General features: G+C 32.6%; 2 long non-coding RNA genes across 2 annotated transcripts; both read right to left on the reverse strand.

Annotated features, from left to right (window-relative positions):
- On the reverse strand, positions 1-25,352 carry LOC143076558 (uncharacterized). Its single transcript, XR_012978693.1, has 5 exons — positions 25,109-25,352; positions 23,645-23,726; positions 22,688-22,867; positions 5,624-5,731; positions 1-207 (listed from the first exon to the last, which is right to left on the reverse strand). It is a non-coding gene; the product is annotated as an uncharacterized LOC143076558 (long non-coding RNA).
- On the reverse strand, positions 14,120-14,706 carry LOC143074780 (uncharacterized). Its single transcript, XR_012978079.1, has 2 exons — positions 14,386-14,706; positions 14,120-14,268 (listed from the first exon to the last, which is right to left on the reverse strand). It is a non-coding gene; the product is annotated as an uncharacterized LOC143074780 (long non-coding RNA).
- Positions 25,353-25,738: the final 386 nt, after the last annotated feature.

Below are 25,738 nucleotides of genomic sequence, written 5' to 3' on the forward strand. Positions count from 1 at the left end.
TTCTTCAAAGTTAAAAATTTTATTTCCAAGGATTTATATTCACATTATAATTTCTTTACTTTCCAAGTCTATGAATGTCAAAATAAATGTCTTCTTTGTAAATTTAAACGTTCTATTTTTTGTAAAATTCCCAAGTTTGTGAGGTAGTCTTCTATGTCCTGTATTCATGGTATTGGTTATTCTTCACCATGTTCACTGTGATGGTAACTGAAATAAAATATTCATAAAGAATATAAATCTAACTTCCATGAATTACATAAGCTAATTGCTATATGTTTGGGTGGAATCAGAAAAAATGAAGCAAAAGTGTGACATGGGGGGTCCAATTTCAAACTTAATATTTTGTATTTCTTTTTGTCTTGCCCTATTACCAATACTTTAAATTTTATAATTCCAAAGTTTCAGGCCGAACGAAACAGACACATTGAATAATCTTAAATTTTAATAGCATACATCTCAAAAATATTTAACAGAAACCATACTACTTAAAAACAAGTTTTGTAATAAAACAGTCAAGAAAACATTGCTCAGACCTTTTCCAAATGAAAGTCAATATAAAAAGGAAAATTTTAAAACCAAAATTTCCATCTTTTCTGCTAAATCATATAATAACAATCAAATTGAATAGCTTAATTTGAAAAAAATAATAGTAACTAGTGATTGAAGTTTTTGCCAATAAAAAGAATCTTAATATATTTCAGTTACAATAGTAAACTTTGAAAGCCCTGAGATTTTGTGATCATTTGCAAAAAACAAAATGTCATTTCATTGTACCGTTTTAATGTAATTGTATGTAGAAAAAGCCTTCTATTTTCAGTATTTTGTCACACTCCTGACATATTTTATAAAGATTGAAAAATGCTTTAAACTTTCACAAAAAATCACTAAACACATTGCTATATCATTGATTTTATTTTCTGATATCTTTACCCATAGAACAGGACTTTCTTTTTAGGACCATTTAAAAAAAACACAAAGAGAGGCACCCCAAAATGTCAGGAGTGTGACAACTGTCTTTAAACATCTACCAAAGAACACAAAGGTCTTAAATGTTTTATTTTTTTTATTTTTCAGAAGTGGCTATTCCAAAGAGAAGAAAAAAATCATTACCACTGTGATATGTTTATATCATAGATGTGGGAGTGCATTATATATGTCAGGAGTGTGACGCTTTTTTAAGGCATTTTCTGTCAATTCATAATTTCACAAGAACAAGTTCCACAAGTTTCTTTGTGTAAGAAATGTTAAAACCAAGTAATATTCATATCATTTACCTCTTAAATGTGTTATTTATCATGATTGTTTTGGCACAATCAGTTTTAATTAGTCATTTTTCTATTTTTTGTGCACTGAGTAATGCAAATTTATCAAAGGAAATAAGTGTGTACAACTATAATATCATATAGGAAAGTGAGGAAATGAATTTTGTACAAAATAGAACAGTTATTTTGATTTAAAATGGTATATTTAAAGATGTTTCAAGGATTAACCATTCAGATGTAATTCGTCACACTCCTGACATGAATTTAACAATTTAAGAAAAATATGAAAATTAGCTTTATTTTTAGGACAGATAATTGAAAGACAGCTAGTAAAATGAAGAAACTTTTGGTAAACCTTCCATTCCTTAAAACATCTACCAGATTTGCTGAAATAAGCAGGGCAAAATTTTCTAGAAGAAATGATTCAAAGAAAGAGACTTCGAATGAGAGAACTCGCAAATACTGGCTGAATCTGAAATTAAAAATTGATCAGCGGAAGTTGGACCATCTTAAAATAAAAACCTATAAAACCAAGCTAACAAAAAAAAGCTTAAAGAAAGAAGAACTTCAAATTCCAAATTTTATAAACAATATAAAGAAAAACAAAGGCAGTGGCAGAGAAACAGTAGAAAAAAAGGAAGAAAGATAAAAAAGAAGTTGGGTTGAATAAGGACTTAGAATCGAACAAAAACAGCTCAAAAATTAAAATGAGAACAGATCTGTGACTGTGTCAGATTCCAGATCTACAGTGAGAAAACCTGCACAACAAACAAGAAAACAATTGCCACAAAACAAAAATGCTTATAAATGATCCCTTCTAGAAGGCCCTTCTGGGTGTAGCATTTTTATGCCCCACCTACGATAGTAGAGGGGCATTACGTTTTCTGGTCTGTGCGTCCGTTCGTCCGTTCGTTCGTCCGTTCGTCCGTCTGTCCCGCTTCAGGTTAAAGTTTTTGGTCGAGGTAGTTTTTGATGAAGTTGAAGTCCAATCAACTTGAAACTTAGTATACATGTGCCCTATGATATGATCTTTCTAATTTAAATGCCAAATTAGAGTTTTGACCCCAATTTTACGGTTCACTGAACATAGAAAATGATAGTGCAAATTTCAGGTTAAAGTTTTTGGTCAAGGTAGTTTTTGATGAAGTTGAAGTCCAATCAACTTGAAACTTAGTATACATGTGCCCTATGATATGATCTTTCTAATTTAAATGCCAAATTAGAGTTTTGACCCCAATTTTACGGTTCACTGAACATAGAAAATGATAGTGCAAATTTCAGGTTAAAGTTTTTGGCTTCAGGTTAAAGTTTTTGGCTTCAGGTTAAAGTTTTTGGTCAAGGTAGTTTTTGATGAAGTTGAAGTCCAATCAACTTGAAACTTAGTATACATGTGCCCTATGATATGATCTTTCTAATTTAAATGCCAAATTAGAGTTTTGACCCCAATTTTACGGTTCACTGAACATAGAAAATGATAGTGCAAATTTCAGGTTAAAGTTTTTGGCTTCAGGTTAAAGTTTTTGGCTTCAGGTTAAAGTTTTTGGTCAAGGTAGTTTTTGATGAAGTTGAAGTCCAATCAACTTGAAACTTAGTATACATGTGCCCTATGATATGATCTTTCTAATTTAAATGCCAAATTAGAGTTTTGACCCCAATTTTACGGTTCACTGAACATAGAAAATGATAGTGCAAATTTCAGGTTAAAGTTTTTGGCTTCAGGTTAAAGTTTTTGGCTTCAGGTTAAAGTTTTTGGTCAAGGTAGTTTTTGATGAAGTTGAAGTCCAATCAACTTGAAACTTAGTATACATGTGCCCTATGATATGATCTTTCTAATTTAAATGCCAAATTAGAGTTTTGACCCCAATTTTACGGTTCACTGAACATAGAAAATGATAGTGCAAATTTCAGGTTAAAGTTTTTGGCTTCAGGTTAAAGTTTTTGGCTTCAGGTTAAAGTTTTTGGTCAAGGTAGTTTTTGATGAAGTTGAAGTCCAATCAACTTGAAACTTAGTATACATGTGCCCTATGATATGATCTTTCTAATTTAAATGCCAAATTAGAGTTTTGACCCCAATTTTACGGTTCACTGAACATAGAAAATGATAGTGCAAATTTCAGGTTAAAGTTTTTGGCTTCAGGTTAAAGTTTTTGGTCAAGGTAGTTTTTGATGAAGTTGAAGTCCAATCAACTTGAAACTTAGTATACATGTGCCCTATGATATGATCTTTCTAATTTTAATGCCAAATTAGATTTTTACCCTATTTCACGGTCCATGGAACATGGAAAATGATTGAGTGGGGCATCCGTGTACTTTGGACACATTCTTGTTTATGATGTGTTTCAAAGAACTCGTCCAAGCATTTGGGTTTTGTGGCAGTTGTTTTCTTGTGTGTTGTGCAGGTTTTCTCACTGTAGATCTGGAATCTGACACAGTTACAGATCTGTTCTCATTTGAATTTTTGAGCTGTTTTTGTTCGATTCTAAGTCCTTATTCAACCCAACTTCTTTTTTATCTTTCTTCCTTTTTTTCTACTGTTTTTCTGCTACTGCCTTTGTTTTTCTTTATATTGTTGATCAAATTTGGAATTCAAAGTTCTTCTTTCTTTAAGCCTTTTTTTGTTAGCATGGTTTTGTAGTTTTTTATTTTGTTTAAGATTGTCCAACTTCCTCTGATAATTTTTTAATTTTATATTCAGCCAATATTTGCGGGTTTTCTCTTTCCAAGTCTCTTTCTTTGAATCATTTCTTCCAGATAATTTTGCCTGGCTTATGTCAGCAAGTCTAGTGGATGTTTTAAGGAATGGAAGATTTACCAAAAGTTTCTAAATTACTAGCTGTCTTTCAACTATCTGTCCTAAAAATAAAGCTAATTTTCATATTTTTCTTAAATTGTTAAATTCATGTCAGGAGTGTGACGAATTACATCTGAATGGTTAATCCTTGAAACATCTTTAAATATACCATTTAAATTCAAAATGATTGTTCTATTTTGTACAAAATTCATTTCCTCACTTTCCTATATGATTTTATAGTTGTACACACTTATTTCCTTTGATAAATTTGCATTACTGTGCACAAAAAATAGAAAAATGACTAATTAAAACTTATTGTGTCAAAACAATCATGATAAATAACACATTTAAGAGGTAAATGATAGGAATATAACTTTGTTTTAACATTTCTAACACAAAGAAACCTGTTGAACTTGTCCTTGTGAAATTATGAATTGACAGAAAATGCCTTAAAAAAAGCGTCACACTCCTGACATATATAATGCACTCCCACATCTATGATATAAACATATCACAGTTGTAATAAATTTTTTTCTTCTCTTTGGAATAGCCACTACTGAAAATTAAAGAAGAAGAACATATTTAAGTCCTATGTATTCTTTGGTACATGTTTAAAGACAGTTGTCACACTCCTGACATTTTTGGGTGCTTGTATAGAAGTTAATCCAATATGTGAATTATGCACCTCAGGATGTCTGTATAGCCTTTTGTGGATAGCTTATACATGTATACAATAAATACTTACCAGTTTTACACACAAATACTCCTTTAAAATACAACCATAACACTTTAATTTAGAAATTATCAAATTTTGCCAATATTAATTTTTGGTACATACCTTTTCACAATGTATATTTATTTACATAATATTTGTGCAATGATAACACCAATCTATAATCTACAAAACCTAGTATTGAAGAATGATTATAAACCATCTTCATATACATGCATTCATCATAATAATTTTTACTCAACATGTAAATTATTAAAAAAAAATCCTGTCACACAAAAAGCGTCACACTCCTGACAAATTTGACATGTTTTTTTAATAAAACTTTTGGCTGGTACAAGATATCTAAATGAAATTTGGCTGCAAGTTAGCTGGTATTGAACTTGTTGGTTTGACATTTAATTTACTTTCCTAAATATAATGGGGGAAACAATATGCCCCAATATGTTAAAATCTTCATTTTTTCTGATTCCACCCGTTTGCAAATTCATTCTGTTAATGCAAAATCATTAACTGGTTGTTTTTTTTTTGCTTATTTGAATGTCCAGTGGCAAATATTTTATGTTTTCTAAATGATTACAACGTTAACTTATCAATACATAATATAGGCCAGTCTGACTAGGTAAGTTTGTAATGTAAATGCTATGATAGTCTGAATTTCTGACATCTCAAGTGTGTGTGTATGGAGCAGAAGGAGGCGAGAGTAAGGCTTAATGCATGCATTGAATCAGAAAGTGAGAAAAATAAGCAACAGTGTACATGTACAATTAAACTTGAAACAGTTTTAGGTAGATAACATAAAATTATTTAAATTAACTGCAATTCTACAGATGAACTTACTTTGATATCAGGTCTGTTTTGAAGGGCATTCACACCTACATGACATACATGTTCACCAGTAATATCAATCCTTGCCAATAATGTCCTTTCCTTTCATTTGGTAACAAGCTAAAATTGTATATATATATATAAATTAATCAAGAAGTCCAGACAAAAACTACATGTAGTATGAACCGATGCTCACTAATTTATACCTTTCCTATATACTTTTACTTTTAAGTAAATTGAAACAAAATGTAAGCTAACAACAGAAAGAAGATCAAGTTTAAGCTTATAAAAAAATCCTATATATGTGCAGATTTTAATAAAAGACCAACTTTTCAATGTACCTTGGCAATTGATAAACTTCAATTGAATCATAATTTCCTGTCAATATGCACATCTACATAGTATGTCCTTATTATCTACTAAGTTTCATGAAATTCTGTTGTGTGGATTCAGAGGAGTTGCAATGACAAACTGTTAAAGTAGTAATAAAGCAAATAAGTTCAGAGGGACATAACTCCTAGAAAAAAAATGAATTGTAATTTCCTGTCGATATGTACATCTACATAGTATGTCCTTATTATCTACAAAGTTTCATGAAATTCTGTTGTGTGGATTCAGGGGAGTTACAATAACAAACTGTTGAAGTAGTACATTAAAGCAAATAAGTTCAAAGGGGCTTAACGCCTAGAAAAAAAATTGAATCTTAATTTCCTGTCGATATGCACATCTAAATTGTATGTCCTTATGATCTAAAAAGATTTCATGAAATTCTGTTGTGTGGTTTGAGAACAGTTGTGATGACAAGAAACAGGACTTGACGTCAGACAAACAGGTCAAAAACATTATACCCCCCAAAACTTCGTTGAGTGGGACATAAAAATGCTGAATATCATGAAACTTAGTTAAATTGTTCATATTTTTTGTTGTAAGCTCCCATTTGATTTTTATAAATTTAAGTTTGTCAGTTTCTGAGTTATAAGATTTTCTTCATACATGTCATAAGAAAAGGGGTGACTTTCAAGTTTTTGGAAATACATGTATCCTTAAAATTTCGTTAAACTTTGATGACTGATTTATAGCTATTAAGAAAACCTCCTTTTAGTTTTCTTTTTATAAATTTCTGATATACATGTGACATTGAGAAATTATTGTTTGTTTGCAGTCTGACAACAGATTAACCAATTATTGCGCAACAGCCCAGTGTATTGCACAACAGCAAGAAATATTTAATTGAATATACATGTAGTTTCAATTCTTGAATTCATATAAACTGCTACTTTTGCATAGGTAAATATATAATGTTTCTGTACTTAAAATCTGTAGTACTGGACATTTACTTTTGATATTTAGTATCATAACTTTCTTTACTTAAAAATTATTGTAACATTTAGGTACGGTATATGTATTGTACAGTACATGTACTTGTTTTGTACTATAATTTTTTGTACAAATAATACCCACAGTGATCATATTATTCCATGTTTGAAAATCGTAACTTGAAGAGATTTGAAAATGTAACGGTGTAATAACATGAATAAACTGTTATCACAGAGATATGTCTCGCCTTTTTGGGTAATTTTGATTATATGCAAATGTTGAAATCAAAATAGCAATACTTTAACATCTTACACAAGTTATGCAAATATTCAAAGTCAATGAACCATGACTGAGTTACATGGCTAAACAATCTCCATGTAAATGAGATGTGCCAATGCTAATACAACTGCATACCAAATACCATTGACTTATTATAAGTCGTTCCCAAACCTAATTACAAACATTAACGTGTCAACTATGTAAAAGTTTCAAAGTCAATGAACCATGATGAGGGGGTGGGGCTATATAATCTCCCTGGAAACAATACATGCAAATGTCAATAAATTTGCATACCAAATATTATTGACTAAACATAAGCAGTTTATCTTAAACTGATCTAATCACAAACTAATACATGAAAACTAAGATAAGTTTCAAAGTCAATAGACCATGACTAAGGGGGTGGAGCCAAATTATCTCCATGGAAATGAGATATACCAATGCTTATACAATGTACAACTGTATACCAAATATCATTGACCTACCACTTGTGGTTCCCCATAAACTGACCTAATCACAAACTAATACATGTAAAATAAGCAAAAGTTTCGAAGTCAATAGACCATGACTGAGAAGGCAGGGCCAAATAATCTCCATGGAAATGAGATGTGCCAATGCTTATACAACAGCATACCAAATATGATTATCCTATCACATTATCACTTGTGGTTCACCATAAACTAGACCTAATCACAAACTAATACATTGTTGATGCCGTTGCCTCCGAAGCTACAGTACTACATATTTTTTGGTTCAGAAATAGTACATAGATGCAAAAGTAGCTGTGTAACCAATTTCAAGTTCTTTGACTTCATTAATTCAGAAACATATAATATGTCAAATATTTATTTTCAATCCAAATTAGGACCTGTATCAAGGAGTAAGAAACTTGTCAACATTTAAGTGAAGCACTAATTATAAGAATTTTTGCATAGCAATATATAATATTTCCCACAGAAAGTAACCAAAAGTTAGCGTGCAATAAATTCTATTATTGCATAGCAATATAATATTTCCCACAAAAAATAACTAAAAGTTAGCGTGCAATAAATTCTATATAATATTGCACTAGTGCAATAAATCTTCAAAAAATCATGACGTCATCACACTGGCAGACCTATTTGGAAAATCACCGTGATTTTTGTAAAAAAATCGGTGTTTTTTGGCCAATCTGCGCGGAACGGATAATAAATAGAGGTTCATCGTAAATTTTCCGTTTTACAGAATATTTTGCGGTTCTCCGGAGATTTTCCGTGTCTCAGGGAATTATCCGTTTGTCCGATAAAACGGGTGTGTATTGAGTCATTGATAGAACCAGTGATGCGTGAGCGACGGTTATTAAAAGGTCGGTTGTATAATCCGTTATGCGTGAGCGACGTTCAATCATTAATTGATCGTTGTATAATCCGTTAAGTGTGAGGGACGGTTGTATTGAGGTACAGATTGTGATATATGTAGAAGTTTACAGAACTACTAGTATCATTAATCGATTGAGATATAAGGAATTTTCAAAAATTTATCACATAATGTTTCTGTAAATTTAGAGAGAAACAGATTATATATTTCTCGGGGTTAAAGGTTTACTTTTATGGTGGAAAAATACATGTGTATTTCTGAGGACGCAGATCATTTAAACTTCATTGGCAAATAGGAATTTTTAAAACGGTCTTGATCACCTGCTGATCTATTAATCTTTCAGAATGAAATGCACATTTATACCTCTTGGGGTTGAAGGCATAGATTAGCAAAATTAACAATATGCTACGATGAGATAATAACAAGTTGCGAATTTTAGTCCGAATGTGTATATATATATGAGCATATGGACATACATTCATCTTTATAATTAATCAGTTCATCTGTCATTTGTTTTATTAAATTACTTTTCAATTGTGGTATAAATACAATTTTATCATTGTGTAAGACGATTTGAGAATAATGCTTTCATCGTAAATACTTCAGAAATTATAATTGATTCAAGAACCGTTTATTGGAACAAAAATAATATGAACGGCCTGGAGGAAGTTCTAACCTTAGTTGATATCAGGGGTCAATTGGTATAGCAGTATGTTACGTAATACAACGATCGTCGATGCATAATATGCATATGTATGTATATAGTATGCATGCAACTGGATTTCGACAACTCGTGGGTTGTCTTTTAGACAAAGAAGTTCTATTTTAAAGATATGAAAGTACGTCAATGCACGTCTTGTAAACTAATCTGTTACTTTTTGAAATATAAATAAGTTATATTTAAAAGATTGGATGGTTATTTCACACGTATCAAAGTTCTTCTGTCATCATTACTGTTTTTCAATTATCTTTTGAGAGTTCGATCTTAAAACTAAGTTCGTCCTGACATTTATGGAATATTTGCCACTGGAAGTTAAACAACCAACAATCAATCATCTTATTACAAAATTTAAAATATGCCTGAGCAAATTTTAATGTGAAAGACAGTTTCTCCATTATATAAGAAGGCACTTCCAGGTCTAATGTTAAGTGTATCTACATCCCGGGATTGAGATTTATTTACTATACTAGCAAAAAAGAAAAGAAAAGAAAAGAAATGATGATACGTTTTTTTTTAATAATTAAATAATTAACGTTAAAAAAAAATGTAATTAACTTGATCTAAAACTTGACCTCGCTCATAATAGAGAATGTTACAAATCAATTGTGTCGACTGCACGGGATTGTCCAACGGCGGGAAATACCCTGTAACTATAAACACAGGTGATGTTACTGACCGATTGTGGAATGTCAACTCAGGGTTAAAGTGATGTGTAATGATTGTGCGCTTGAAAGTTGAGGCTCTAGTAGGTTCATTTCAATTGATAATCGAAAATCTAAAATCATTTTTTTTTCAAATCAACGATGAAGTTTTGGATATTATGGAAGGGATTTTTTTTAAGGACAACGGAGGTACCTTAAAAGTCTATAGGAAAATATACAAATAAAATAATATAAAACAATTTCGAAGGTCACAACTTGTATCTTATAAATCAATGATAAAGCGACTTCATCAGTATTAACAGTTATAAGATTGCAATCAGATGACTTTTAATTTTGTTTGTGTTTCAGGAGTGGGAGTGTATAAGATTACCTTATATTACAATGTTTGTTTATATTGCTTGACCCTTATGGGTGTAATTTTGCAATAAAGATTAAAAATATATACTTTGGATGTTCCATTCTCAGCATTGTTTCTGGTCTGTCTGTTCGTTTGTTCGTTCGTCCGTCTGTCCCGCTTCAGGTTGAAGTTTTTGGTCGAGGTAGTGTTTGATGAAGTTGATATCCAATCAATTTTAAACTTAGTACACATGTTCACAATGATATGATCTTTCTAAATTTAATGCCAAATTAGAATTACCTCATTTCCTCAGTCCACTCGGACTTTCTATACTAATTAAAGAAAGTCCTTGGTCTGTTAAACATAGAAAATGATAGTGCGGATTGGGCATCCGTGTATACTAGTGACACATTCTTTTTTTAATTTATTAAACTTGTTCTCAGTGGCAGATCCAGATTTTTTTTATATATAAGGAGAGGGGAGATAATGTCATGAGAGGACCAGCTCCAGTCATTCTCAAGTGATTCCCTATATAATCAATATTTATTTTTCAACAAAAGAGGGCGGACACCGTGTCATTCCCCCTTTATAGCCGACTGAGAAACTCAAAGGGCTGTTTAGGCAGTCAATGTCGTCAAAAGCTTCTATGTGTTGTATAGCCAGTCATTGAGTCAGTGTCGTTAAAAACTTCCATGTATATCAATCAATCAAATCAAGACTATTAAAAACTCTCATCAACGCCATTCCCCACTAAATCCGGCTCTGGTTCTATTAATTTCATTACTTCTTCAACATACTAGTATCGGGAGCATGTGAGTATGGTAGCACTCCGTAGATAGGTCTGTAGTTTTGCATGTATGACACTAACAGTTGGCCTAACGTATTAGAAGGCCAGGGTTGGAAGGTTATTCAACATTCTGTGGCTCAATTGTAACTATATTTTCTGTGAAGTGCTACCTAAGCCGTGGCCTGGTGAACCCTACCCATTTTTTTCAAAGGATTTTCCAATAGCACATCGAAACACTTCCAGCATTCTATATTTTTTTCACCAAATAAATTGTACCTCAGCATAATACAGGTCATGAGGTACATTTGTTTGAGGAGGGGGTTTCAATTACTGTTTAATTTCCTGTTACTACGAATTTTCGGGATTTTTTTTTCATCAGATTTGCCCTGTTGTCTTTTCTTTTAACTCCGAGTAAACCCTTACACGCGATGTTTACAGAATTATTTGTTTGAAAAATTAAATTTGTTGTATTACCTCTTTTATCAAAATAATATTTAGTTAGCTTTATTAGCGCCTTTTCAAAGTCCAAGCATTGAACATTGCAAACACATATAGATATTTTCAAATGAATTAGAAAATATCTTCCCAAATCGACAGAACGAACAGAGAGATATTTGCCACTGGTCTTTTACCCAGTTAACGATTCACTCTTGAATGCATTTCTCAAAAAACGATGGGAAACAGAAAAACCCCAGACTATATCTTTTGGATAAACAGCCAAGAAAATTTCCAGACATGAATATAACTGCATGGACCATCGCTTACAAGTTTTGTGACAGAACAGACTTACAACTTTACTATAGTACATGTACAGTGCTTAGAACTCTCATAATTTTACTCCAGTTTACATAGTGCATTCTTTTATGTTTTATGATAACAGAACTGTGTTTTATCAAGGTTTATCATAACTCGTATGGTTTTATGATAACTGATTTCTGAGGAATATGTTTAATATAAATGTAAACTTTATTTAAAGATACGTTTTTTCCAATTGGCCCTTAAGAAAAGCACCATATGAATATTCATGAACCTACAACGATTGCTCAAAATCGTTATTTAAAAATCCTGTTTGTGAGATTTAGATTCATTTCAATACCGAAATTTCGTCTATATATTAAGTTTCACAAGTGTATAACACGGAGAAGCTATCAGAAGGTACATTACTCCCATTTTGTTTGAATGTAGGACAGAAAGTCACAGGACAAAAAGTCACAGACAAAAAGTCACGGACAAAAAGTCACAGGACAAAAAGTCACAATTCATTTTTTCTGATTATTTTCTTTGAATAAATAACGCTTATTTCTACAAAAACATTTTTGTATTTTTCTTAAACTATTGTATATAAACCAACTTTTTAAACAAAATATATCAAAAAAATATCAAAGATTATCAAATAATTGTTAAAAAAACAAAATGTCAAAGTGACTTGGCACTTAAATGGCTTCATGGTGCCAAGAAAAACATCTTTTGCATGATTAAAATTAAATAAATCTTCATTTTTCAAGTATAATGACACATTTCCTAAACTTTAATATGAATATATGTATTTAAAAGTAAATATTTCAAGATATATTCTTATATATTAAAACAATTGTCAATAAATTATTTGTGACTTTTTGTCCTGTGACTTTTTGTCCTACCAAATTTGTGACTTTATGTCCTGTGACTTTTTGTCCTGTGACTTTCTGTCCGTTTACCTTTTGTTTGGGTGTGAACCATCGATGTTTACAGCAATATCAAAGAATAAGATGATGATGGTAGAAAGAACTATGGGCGTCATGTGGCAAATATTACATGCATATCGGACCATGAGTTGTCAATCTGTATGAAAAGATTTCCAATACAACCATATTATTGAGAAGGAATGTTTATATGCTCTCGTACTAGTATTACAGGGTTCTTGTGTCGTTCACCTTAGACACACATCTTTTTAACGATGTTTAAAAAAAAAAGACAGAACCAATTTAATGTCATATATCCCTATTTTTTAATATAACTATAACAAGAATATCCCTATTAAGCGGACAAGCAGTTTATTCTTTTTTTCTGTTATTGAATATTGAATACCAAGAAGGAAAATACATCCCGAAATTAATTTGAAACTTTGATACTCAATAGTTTTCCAGCAAAATATTCACATCCCTTGGGGATAATTAGTGTTTGTCCAGTGGCATATATAACATGCATGTCGGAACAGGAAATTTTGCATAATGTACTTTCAGAACCATGTTCACATCATTATACATTATAGCCAACAATTGTGATGACAACTCCTTCCTTTGTTCGAGAACAATATTGTTGAAATAGAAATCTGTGATTTTACTATGTCCATAACTTCGATGAACCCAAAGCAAGTTAAATATCGACCTGTATTTAATTCAAATAAGTTCTCTTCTTCTTCTTCGTCCATCGACATCCCATGATAACATACTGTTGTCATACGAGGACTAGTTTATTTACAAAACTTTTAACCCAAATAAACAAAATGTATGTGTCTTTCTTATGTTCAATGTAAAAATGTATATAATTTTGAATTGCAACTATCTATAGTTCCGTAACTTTCTATCAAGGCGTATAAAAGAATGGTCGATAACTGCGTATTGTTTGTTAAATCAATATTTCTTGTATGTTTCAAACTGTCCTTCACTTTTGAGAACGAGTACTTACATTTCCCCAAATTTACCCTTGGAAAAAAATGTGAAAACAGATTTTTATTTTATCAAATCTTTTTTTTTTTTGGAATTATTTAGAGTTTTATAAATAATATTCTTTACAACAGAAATGTAATTTATAAACAAGCTTATGCGTTTAGTAATGACTAGTATATCGGACACGCAAGACAGAGATTTATACTATACACCTGATAGTTCAAAATGGAAAGTTACAAGTTATCGGTCGTATACACTGATCAATACCCTTAGAAGTGAAGCGATGCATGAACTTGCAAGTCCGACAGGAAATCGCTTGAATACCTGAACGTGTCACCTCACAATACATTTGGGAGTAATACATTTAGCCATGCTGGTGATCAGACAAGGGAAGGTACAAATTTATTTAAATAAGTTTATTACATAAAAGAATTATGAACAAATTAGATTTTCGAAAACAATTTTCACGGAACACTTATTTACGCTCATTTATGACTTTGAACTATGACTTTTTCACCAATTCCCATATAAACAGTTAAAAACGACAGACCTTCACCAATTCCCATATAAACAGTTAAAAACGACAGACCTTCACCAATTCCCATATAAACAGTTAAAAACGACAGACCTTCACCAATTCCCATATAAACAGTTAAAAACGACAGACCTTGGTTACCACGGTATAGCTGGCTTATATTAACCCTTAAACAAAATTTCAGAAATCCTTGTATTGTAGTTCCTGAGAAAAATGTGACGAAAAATTTTCAACTTGGCTATCATGTGTAAAATCAAACAAGTGTTCGGTAAACAGGAAGTTGTTGAGTGATGAATCTGAAAACGCATCAAGTTCCAAGTGTAGCTGACTTATATCAAGCCTGAAACCAAATTTCAGAAATCCTGGTAGTGTAGTTCCTGACAAAAAATGTGACGAAAAATATTCATGGGACGGACGGACTGACTGACAGACTGACGGACGGATGGACTGACGGACTGACGGTCAGAGGTAGAACAGTATACCCCCCCCCCCTTTTTTCAAAGCAGGGGTATAATTAAATATCTTACAATGCAAAGCTAGTTGTTTGCGATGTGCGATGATGCGTAGCTGTATGGTAGATTACCACGTGAATTAGATCATTTTGATTATCTTTGAATTCACCACAGTCGCTTGAATTATATTATACATATAACAGTTTTTTTTTTTTTTTAATTTTCATATATATTATACATATAACAGTATTTTTTTAAATTTTTTTTCATACATATATCACTAAAATACAAGCGACTGTGAATTCACTAACACGTGGCTGTTGACACATTACACACAATATACTTAAAATACCTGGGGCAATTTACACTTCTGGTTTATTGTCCCTTTAACCAGCCAGTGTATCTGTGTATGATGTATTTATCTACCGTGCAAGGGTTGTGTAGCCAGTCAAGGTCGTTAAATGTATCTCTAGCTCCATTGACAGACTCCCATAATAATATATTCGAAAGCGGATCCCGGATTTTGAAAAAAAAAAGAATGTGGAAGGACGTAAAGACAACATTACAAATTGGACTAGGGTACATGCAACATTCAATCTATTTCTTGTGTGACAGTTTACTGACTGTCAAACCCGTGTTCAATTTATTATTTTGATATGGTTCCATCATTCGAAAATAAGTAATTAAAATCTCAGTAGGCTAAAAAAAAACTACTGGATTTTACCCACAGAGTGCAACAAACCCCGGTCACGGAAATTGTCTCTACTACTTCAAACTTTGGCAATCATGGCTAAAATAAAATCTAATCCGTCAATTTCACAGTATCACAATTTCATGTAACAGAAGAAGATAGTGCCTTGAAGATAGCTGAGTAAAATAAATATTTTTTTAAACAAGATATAAGTAGGGAGCTCTATTTTTAACCAACCCGCGCATGAACAGATTCATTTTTTCTTGTATTTACTTCCTGAATGACACGACTCTAGAAATGTTTGCCACTGGACATCAATTTAAAAATTAAATAGAATCAGACAGTCATGCTCGAGCAAATAACATTGAGAACGGAACTTTATAGCAAGATATATACTATAGTGTATACAGATTGTATTTGAACACATACGAGGGTCTTGAATATTGTCTTATAGTTGTAAGTAATTTTTCTGTAGTCTTCATATTTTCCCCCATTATTCTATATTCTTTGTTTTCTTGGTGTCTATTTTATTTACTTTTTTGGCCCTTTGTTGTGCACATTTTGTCCATATATATTCTCTCTTCTTCTATATAAATCCTATTCAAACCCTTATAAACATACACAATCAAAATGTTCAACTCAAAACCCCAGTTGACTTGTCATCCATGGAGTTTTTCTCAACCGTTGAGAATATAACAAATGCTAAATGAGTCCGTTTAAAAAAAAGATGTGGTGTGATTGCCAATGAGAAAACTCTCGTTAAGAGACCATATGCCACAGAAATTAACAACTATACATGTAGGTCACCGTACGGCCTTCAACAATGAGCACAGCCCATACTGCATAGTCGGCTATAAAAGGAGAAAAAGTCTAGGAGTCCATTACTGATATTACATATATATATGATTAATGTATCATGCACGTATACGTCTGATGCTTAATTGTTGGCTCTGCTGGAAGGCAAAATATTTAGCTCTTTACTGACTAGTATTTAACAACTGAAACTAGATAAGTTATGAAAATCAAGGAATCTACACATGCTATAACAGCAAATTTGAACGGAACCAAAACGCAAATTAGTAAAATAATAAGTATCCAACTTGCATTTCAGCATTTTAATATTGGTAATAATTAATGATGTAATGCGTAAATAAGTTATCCTACACAGTGGAACAAATGGGAAGCCAAAGTACGTTAATGTCTGGATTAATCTTCTGCAAAAACAATGTCATTTTGTTTATTTTATCTGGTTAAATCTTCTGACATCAGACTCGGACTTCTTTAGAACTGAATTTTAAATGTGCGTATTGTTATGCGTTTACTTTTCTACTTTGGCTACTAGAGGTATAGGGGGAGGGTTGAGATCTCATAAACATGTTTAACCCCGCCGCATTTTTCCGCCTGTCCCAAGTCAGGAGCATCTGGCCTTTGTTAATCTTGTATTATTTTAATTTTAGTCTCTTGTGTACAATTTGGAAATTAGTATGGCGTTCATTATCACTGAACTAGTATATATTTGTTTAGGGGCCAGCTGAAGGACGCCTTCGGGTGCGGGAGTTTCTCGCTACATTGAAGACCTGTTGGTGACCTTCTGCTGCTGTTTTTCTATGGTCGGGTTGCTATCTCTTTGACACATTCCCCATTTCCATTTTCAATTTTATTTCAATAAACTGACTTAAATAAAATTTAAGCAAGTTAAACTGTAAGCTTGCCGCCGTTGATACCCCCGCCGAAATATTTCGGTTCACAGGAAGTTGTTGAGAAATGAATCTGAAAACGCACCACACGGTACAACTTACTTGCATAAACCCTGTAACCAAATTGATAGATACGAAAAAGATAGATACGAAAAAAATGTACTTAAATAAATGTTTAATTTACATGTAATGTATGACGTACTTAAAATCATCTTTGTGTAAAGAAACGTTTGAATTGGCTGATCTTTTTGTAAAGCATGCTATTTTGACGGTTACGGATTCAGACTCATCAGTAAAGATGCATTTCTTTCTAACACAAACGATGCAAACGGCTAAGCTCGCACATGTTTTGATCATTTTTTTCAAACGCATACGTTTGCAAAGTTTACATAAACTTTGACAAACTATGCAAACACTAAAAATGCGTCTGCAGTTTGTCGTTTGTTAGTACAAACGCTGCATTTGTTTCTAACTTCAATCTGATTAAACGAAGTATTTGTTTCTACGTTTGTAAAAAAGTCTGATTACCAACAACATGTGCATGCATTATTGACAATTCAAACAGGGTCATTAAAGATTTATCAAACGATGTACTTGTTTCTACTCGTGTATCGTTTAGAAAACAGTAACACACGCGACACAACGTTTACAAAATTCTTGTTAGAAAGAAATGCGGCCTAGGAAAAATCTTATTAGAATCACAAGAAGTTCTGATAGGTCGTAAAATAAACTTCCCATCACTTTATTCTTTTCACATGTCAATTTAAAAAAAATAAATTCGCAACGATGTCATAATTGAAAGCACGAGGAAGGCTGACCAAAATGTTCAACTTGCGGCTAGTGATTGACAGGTATGATTATATCTTGGGGCTCTTGTGGGGAGCGTGGTGTCGGACGGAAAAAGATTTCCAGTATTCATATATATATATAAATGTCGATCTGATGTGGAAAATTGTGTTTTTTTTAATAGCACAAAGAAAAAGACGTTAGAAGAGTAACAATGTGTAACTATAAACGAATTACTCGTTTATAATCTACGAGACTGATCAGATCGAAGTTTGATAAAAAAAAAAAAAAAAAAAAAGCATTCAATATCAAACCTTCTTGGTTGGAGAAAACATGTTCAATGTATACCTGCAAATATGTCTTAATAAATTATATTTTGTATTTAAATTATCTCCATTGAATACAATACAATTTATTAAATTTTGTATCTATGATATCCTCCATAAATAAATATCTGTACAGGTAAAGTTATATTCGGATCAACAGATTGATTTACGACCTTCCGCTTGTCCATGTTGTATTGCAAAAATATCACAGCAGGTGTTACTCACACTAGACAAGTGTCAAATCAGTATGACATTATGTCGGATTACGGCATCTGCAGTAATTAAGACTCTGTTTTTACTGTTTTTACAGGAACTGATTTATCTTAACATGACAATAAAGAAGAATTTTGTAAGGTGAACATATTTGTAGTATTGCAAAGTTACCACGTGCATTTTCCTGTTCATTGGTCACATTTAAATAGATTATTCTTTATTGAACTAAATTCGATATTTAAATTGCAAGTAACTTTAATATCAAAACCACCGCTTTTTATTTCTCGACTGAAAAGGGTAATAAGACGGTTATTTTTATCTGACTGTAAACAGTGTATATAATCACAACGATCTATTAATAACCGTTGCTCACAGATAACGGATTATACAACAATCTATTAATAACCGTCGCTCACGCATCACTGGTTCTATCACTGACTCAATACACACCAGTTTAATCGGACAAACGGATAATTCCCTGAGACACGGAAAATCTCCGGAGAACCGCAAAATATACTGTAAAACGAAAAATTTACGATGAACCTCTACTTATTATCCGTTCCGCGGAGATTTGCCAAAAATCGCGGTCATTTGCCAAATAGGTCTACCAGTGTCAATGACAAACTCGTAGTTTAAACCAATTTTTACTTTCAAATATTATATTGCTATACAATAAAAGGGTTATTGCATGAATATTGGGGTATATTGTCCCTCGTAGAACATATATTGCACTCGCAAGCTTGTGCAATATAAAATTCTACTCGGGATAATATTCCCCAATATTCATGCAATAACCCTATAATATTGCACCTGTGCAATACATCTTCAAAATTATTGCATGAATATTGGGAAATATTGTCCCTTGTAGAACAAAAATTGCACTTGCAAGCTCGTGCAATATAAAATTCTACTCATGACAATATTCATGCAATAACCCTATATTATAACTACAATTGCACAATATTAATTACTTTACCATAAGTTATTATAACTAGAGGCTCTAAAGAGCCTGTGTCGCTCACCTTGGTCTATTAAACAAAGGATGCAGATGGATTCATGACAAAATTGTGTTTTAGTGATGGTGATGTGTTTGTAAATCTTACTTTACTGAACATTCTTGCTGCTTACAATTATCTCTATCTATAATGAACTTGGCCCAGTAGTTTCAGAGGAGAAGATTTTTGTAAAAGATAACTAAGATTTACAAAAAATGGTTCAAAATTGACTATAAAGGGTAATAACTCCTAAAGGGGTCAACTGACCATTTCAGTCTTGTTGACTTATTTGTAAATCTTACTTTTCTGAACATTATTGCTGTTTACAGTTTATATCTATCTATAATAATATTCAAGATAATAACCAACTAGAGGCTCTCAAGAGCCTGTGTCGCTCACCTGTTAATGTGTTTACTGATGTCGGCCATCTTCGTTGGTAGGCGGGGTCATCAGACACTTTTTTTTAAAATAGATACCCTAGTATTATGATTGGGGCCAAGTTTGGTTAAATTTGGCCAAGTCGTTTTAGAAAAGATTTTTATACAAGTTACAAAAATGACGAAAAGTTGTTCAATATTGACTATAAAGGGCAATAACTCCTTAAGGGGTCCTCTAACAATTTTGATCATGCTGACTTATTTGTAGATCTTACTTTGCTGAACATTATTGCTGTTTACAGTTTATCTCTATCTATAATAGTATTCAAGATAATAACCAAAAACTGCAAAATTTCCTTAAAATAACCATTTCACAGGCAGCAACCCAACAACAGGTTGTCCTATTCGTCTGAAAATTTCAAGGCAGATAGATCTTGACCTGATCAACCATTTTACCCATGTCAGATTTGCTCTAAATGCTTTGGTTTTTGAGTTATTAGCCAAAAACTGCATTTTACCCCTATGTTCTATTTTTAGCCATGGCAGCCATCTTGGTTGGTTTGACGGGTCACGCCACACATTTTTTAAACTAGATACCCCAAGGATGATTGTGGCCAAGTTTGGTAGAATTTGGCCCAGTAGTTTCAGAGGAGAAGATTTTTGTAAAAGTTTACGGACGACGGACGACAGACGACGGACGCAGGACGACGGACGACGGACGCCAAGTGATGAGAAAAGCTCACTTGACCTTTCAGGTCAGGTGAGCTAAAAACAGCAAAATTTCCTTGAAATTACCAATTCAGGGGCAGCAACCCAACAACAGGTCGTCCGATTCATCTGAAAATTTCAGGGCAGATAGATCTTGACCTGATAATCAATTTTACTACATGTCAGATTTGCTCTAAATGCTTTGGTTTTTGAGTTATAAGCCAAAAACTGAATTTTACCCCTATGTTCTATTTTTAGCCGTGGCGGCCATCTTGGTTGGTTGACCGGTTCACGCCACACATTTTTTAAACTAGATACCCCAATGATGATTGTGGCCAAGTTTGGTTTAATTTGGCCCAGTGGTTTCAGAGGAGAAGATTTTTGTAATAGATTACTAAGATTTACAAAAAATGGTTAAAAATTGACTATAAAGGGCAATAACTCCTAAAGGGGTCAACTGACCATTTCAGTCATGTTGACTTATTTGTAAATCTTACTTTGCTGAACATTATTGCTGTTTACAAATTATCTCTATCTATAATAATATTCAAGATAAATAACCAAAAACAGCAAAATTTCCTTAAAATTACCAATTCAGGGGCAGCAACCCAACAACAGGTTGTCCGATTCATCTTTAAATTTCAGGGCAGATAGATCTTGACCTGATAAACAATTTTACCCCATGTCAGATTTGCTCTAAATGCTTTGATTTTTGAGTTATAAGCCAAAAACTGCATTTTACCCCTATGTTCTATTTTTAGCCATGGCGGCCATCTTGGTTGGTTGGCCGGGTCACGCCACACATTTTTTAAACTAGATACCCCAATGATGGTTGTGGCCAAGTTTGGTTTAATTTGGCCCAGTAGTTTCAGAGGAGAAGATTTTTGTAAAAGTTAACGACGACGGACGACGACGACGGACGACGACGACGGACGACGGACGCAAAGTGATGGGAAAAGCTCACTTGGCCCTTCGGGCCAGGTGAGCTAAAAAAGAAGATGTGGTATGATTGCCAATGAGACGACTATCCACAAAAGACCAAAATGACACAGACATTAACAACTATAGGTCACTGTATGGCCTTCAACAATGAGCAAAGCCCATACCTATTGTTTGGTGTCAAGGTAAAGAATCTCAAATTTGATAAAAATAATTAAGCATGTATTCTTCATTTTGTGGTTTAAAGTTTCTTTAGACAAGTAAGATGCTGAAAGAATATAATATACAGATATAAACAATACCAAATTTTCACATTATTTTTTCAAAATGGTCTCAAAGCTTCCAAATTTGCAATTTCTTTAATGAAAAATGCACACAAAAAAAACTACCTGTAAAACTTCGGTTTTGTACATTTCATGAGCAGGAGATTATATAATTTAGTCAAATACAAACTTATAACTCCATAAAAGTATCGTGCTTAAGCCTTTACATAAATTTCAAGAAAATCAACCAAAAACTGACCAAAAAAGGACTCATTTTTGCAGAGTTATCTCCCCTTCCAATGTTAATTTCAAAAGGAAATATAAAATGCCACTTTTGAGTTTTCCTCCAGTTAGATTTTATGGGACTTTTTTCTGTGTATATAAAGGGCATAATGCTATAGATTAGAACTAAAACATTTTCTGTTTTAATTAGTTTGAGGTTAACCATTTCCTCCATAATGACGCTTTTTGACCCCACCCCCTTTACTCCATAATGACGTCTTTTGACGCCTGTGTAGTACCTCAGTTGAAATGCATTGACTACAAAATGTCTGCATATTAAAAAAGACTTAAAAAAATTTGTATCCAATATGAAAAGGATATTCATGAGAATATCTGACTTGAATTTCATTGATGAAATGTTCGTTTTCACAATGCATTAATACTTTAAACCTGATGATTTTTTTTTTATTGAAAAAATCCTATGCGAATCACGTATGTAAAAAAAAAAATTCCATGGAGGAAAGGGTTAAATCTTAGTTAGACTGGACTACAAATTGTTTATGGTTTTGTAAAAAAAATAATTTGTCACTTCTAACTGTTAACATGGATAATTTTCAAACTTGCCCACAACAAGAATCAAAACTTGGAACTCTATGACCTCAAATTTTAAAATAAATCTTGGAAACTACATGTACATGATTTACCAAGTTTGACAAGAGAGCAAAATTATCAAATAAACTAGGCATCATTTTAATATAAACATACCTCTCATCACAAAATTATTCATTGACTACTGCTCCTCTGTGCTCATATGCACATAAATCAATATGACAATCTATGAATCCACTATATAATCTAGACAGAAATGACCCAAATGAATTGTGTTCTGTTGCTTAGCTTCTCCTACTTCTCAAAGTACTTGTACTTGTACATTCATTGAAAATGCTAAAAGAAATAATGTTTAATGAAATGAAGTTATAATATCTGCCAAAATTGCATTTAATATTTGATCTTGCAAAATTGGCTTAGTTTTGATCTTTTAAACTAAACCAACAAACTTTCCCTGAAAAAAAAGGATAGCTCTTCTTAACCTGGTAAACATTTTAACCCCAGGTCAAATTTGCTCTGAATGCTTCAGTTTCTGCTTTCAGAGATACATGTATTAGCCAAAAACTGCATTTTACCCCTATGTTCTATTTTTAGTCATGTTGGCATGTTAGTTAGCAAGAGGGGTCATCCGACACATATTTCTAACTAAATAAGTGTAATTTAGTGGTTCGATTTGTCTTATGTTGCTGTTTATCTTATTTTTTTTTGTTCTGTTTTTTATATTTTACATTGTATAAATCAGTCTCTTAGTTTTCTTGTTTGAATAGATTTACAAATTTGTGATTCTCATATACATGTAGGGTCCTTAAAAACTGAATATGCAGTATTGGCTTTGCTCATAGTCATTGTTGAAGGATGTAAAATGACCTATTGTTGTTAACAGTTAACTTTGATGTCAATTGATTTCTGGTGGAGAGTTTTCTTTTCTCGTTAAACAATATTTTATTTTGAAAATAATTATGTAATTTAAACATTATTATCATATAAATTACAATATGACAGATTTATAAGTGGAAAAAAGTGAATTTACACTTTTAAAAATTCCTCTATTTTCTCATTCACTATCACCATGATCACCACATTTTTTTGTATTTTTATATTAACATTACGTACATGTAAAGCAGACCTTTCACCTTCTCAAGGAGTCCACTTCCCATGTACAAGAGGAGGCCCAAACAGCTTGATTTTGAGTCAGCTAAAAAAAAGTTCAAATAGATTATGATACACTAAATAAATACATAAATTACATGTACATAATAATTTAATAATAATTATGAATCCACAATCATGGTTTCAGAAATGACACACCAATTTAAATCAATAGATATCATACATCTGCATTGGCTAGAGGTACATGTATAGGGAGAGGGTTGAGATCTCATAAACATGTTTAACCCCGCCTGAATTTTGCGCCTGTCCCAAGTCAGGAGCCTCTGGCCTTTGTTAGTCTTGTACTATTTTTAATTTTAGTTTCTTGTGTACAATTTGGAGTTTAGCATGTTTAGTATGGCGTTCATTATCACTGAACTAGTATATATATTTGTTTAGGGGTCAGCTGATGGACGCCTCCGGAATTTCTTGCTGCATTGAAGACATGTTGGTGACCTTCTGCTGTTGTCTGCTTTATGGTCGGGTTGTTGTCTCTTTGACACATTCCCCATTTCCATTATCAATTTTATGTATATATTAAATTTTTATATCAGTGTTTTCTAATTTCTGGGTAGTCTAGTAGTCCAAATTATTATGATGTCTTGAAAGGCTATTATTATTATTTTTTGGACGCTTTACTCTAATGACTAATTATGTAAGGCGTCAAATAAAAAAAATGTAATAGCCTTCCAAGAAGTCATAATTATTTGAACTACATGTAGGTAGTCTAGATAAGTACAAATTTACGTAAATAAGGGCAAATTTGCAGACTTTTATTTTTTATATAAATTAAATATTAAAGTTTATATTCATTTGGATTTTACCATTTTACCCAAGTCACGCAAGTTGGGCAAGGCCATTCTTTGCAGGAGTATTATATTTTACAGATTTTAACCCTTTTTATAAGTAGGGCAATTTTTTTTCAAAGCAGAACGAGTTGGTAAGGAAGCCACCACTTGACTTTTATGGGGTGGGGGCTACGATAAAAATGTTATCCTGCATTTTTTTTTTAAAGTTGACAGAACTCCAGTTCCGCATATTTTTCAAATAACATCCAAGCACCCCCCCACACAGGCACTTGTCTCAGAAAAAAAAAAATCCTATATACCTTAATGTGTTATATTAGGTATATAGGGATTTTTTTTTTCTGAGACAAGTGCCTGTGACCCCCCACCTCCAATAAAACTCGCATGGTAGCTCCCTTAACAAGAGTGGGACATTTTTAGAAAGGGAGACGTGTTGTTCAAAAAGTAGGCCGTTTTGGCAGTGGGCCGAGTTGACTTTCGTCCGTTCTTGCCAATCTTCTGATCTTTGTCAGACTGATTTTCGGGTTTGCATGCTGATGCGATGAAATTTATAAATTCAAATGTTTTTTCGTGAAAAGTATACCACTAGCATCTTCTTAAATATGTACATGATAATATTTACCTTTCGGTGCGCTTTCCAAGTACAAAATAGCGGGTATGTAATCCATCAAAAAGAAACACAACTTTCTTGTTTGTGTGCGTTTCGTTCCCCGGTTTCTTCAAGTTAATCGACAAGCAACCCATTTCAATTTATCTGTTTATAATAACTTGTTGATCCAACAGTTTTGAAAAACCAGAGGTCCTCGTATTATCTATCAGACTAGTATATATCTTTCCATTCTTTTTAACTGTATTCTGTAAAACATGAATTCAGCAGCAGACGAGCGTCCATGGATGAGTTGCGTCATAGTGTAAAAAACGGCAACGGTGATTTTTCCGGGTTTTCGTATTCCACTTGTCAAGCTTTCGAGAATACATTTACCACGCGGGGGTCTCAACATGGGATTTTGGGTACAGGTGTGCAGCTGGGATTTTAAAAACACCCCCCATTCATATATTGAATAATTGTGAAATCCCTACCTATACATATATTTCACAGCGAAATCATAACCCATTCATATATTTATCACCCATTGATATATCACAATCGGTCAATTACTACCTATTGATATATTTCCTCGGTAAAATTGCACCCCATTGATATATTTGACGGATCAAAAAAGGGACCCATTCCAGCGGCACATATGTATAT

Source organism: Mytilus galloprovincialis, chromosome 5, assembly GCF_965363235.1.
Source record: "Mytilus galloprovincialis chromosome 5, xbMytGall1.hap1.1, whole genome shotgun sequence".
NCBI lineage: Eukaryota > Metazoa > Mollusca > Bivalvia > Mytilida > Mytilidae > Mytilus > Mytilus galloprovincialis.